This window comes from Arachis hypogaea, chromosome 6 (genome assembly GCF_003086295.3).
Source record: "Arachis hypogaea cultivar Tifrunner chromosome 6, arahy.Tifrunner.gnm2.J5K5, whole genome shotgun sequence".
NCBI lineage: Eukaryota > Viridiplantae > Streptophyta > Magnoliopsida > Fabales > Fabaceae > Arachis > Arachis hypogaea.
The window spans coordinates 79,355,335-79,356,381 of NC_092041.1; the positions used below are offsets into that span (position 1 = coordinate 79,355,335).

The 1,047-nt window shown below is 39.8% G+C and overlaps 1 non-coding gene across 1 annotated transcript; it reads right to left on the reverse strand.

The window, feature by feature from the left end:
* Nucleotides 1-254: 254 nt before the first annotated feature.
* LOC112700312 (small nucleolar RNA R71) lies at nt 255-362 on the reverse strand. The gene has a single exon (XR_003153222.1). It is a non-coding gene; the product is annotated as a small nucleolar RNA R71 (small nucleolar RNA).
* Between the last annotated feature and the right edge of the window lie 685 nt (nt 363-1,047).

Sequence of the window (1,047 nt, forward strand, 5' to 3'; positions counted from 1 at the left end):
ATGCAACAGAATTGCAAGTTTCATTGACTTCCATTGGAAGATCCTCATCAGTTCTTGGCTGAATTTTTGCAAATCTGTACAATGTTAAGACCAATGGAGTTGATCCCGAGGTCTACAGACTTATGCTTTTCCCTTTTGCTGTAAGAGACAGAGCTAGTATATGGTTGAACTCACAACCTAGAGACAGCCTGAACTCCTGGGAGAAGCTAGTCAATGCATTCTTAGCTAAATTCTTTCCACCTCAAAATATGAGTAAGCTTAGAGTGGAAGTTCAAACCTTCAAACAGAAGGAATGTGAATCCCTCTATGAAGCTTGGGAAAGATACAAGCAATTGATTAGAAGGTGTCCTTTTGACATGCTTTCAGAATGGAGCATCATAGGTATCTTCTATGATGGTCTGTCTGAGTTATCCAAGATGTCATTGGGCCATTCTGCAGGCGGATCTATTCATCTGAAAGAAAACACTTGTAGAAGCCCAGGAACTCATTGAAATGGTTGCAAATAACCAGTTCATGTACACTTTTGAAAGAAATCTTGTGAACAATGGGACAACACAGAAGAAAGGAGTTCTTGAGATTGATACTCTGAATGCCATATTGGCTCAGAACAAAATATTGACTCAGCAAGTCAATATGATTTCTTAGAATCTGACTGGATTGCAAGCTGTATTGCCTCATCTAAAGAAAAAGCTTATGACCCTGAGAATCCTGCAATGGAAGAGGTGAATTACATGGGAGAACCATATGGAAACACCTACATTTCTTCATGGAGGAATCACCCAAATTTCTCATGGAAAGATCAACAGAAGCCTCAACAAGGCTTCAATAACAATAATGGTGGGAGAAACAAGTTTGGCAACAGCAAACCTTTCCCATCATCTTCTCAGCAACAGACAGAGAATTTTGAGCAGAGTCTCTCTGGCTTAGCAAACATAGTCTCTGATCTATCTAAGACCACACTAAGTTTCATGAATGAAACAAGATCCTCCATTAGAAATTTGGAGGCACAAGTGGGTCAGATGAGTAAGAAGGTTACTGAAACTCCTC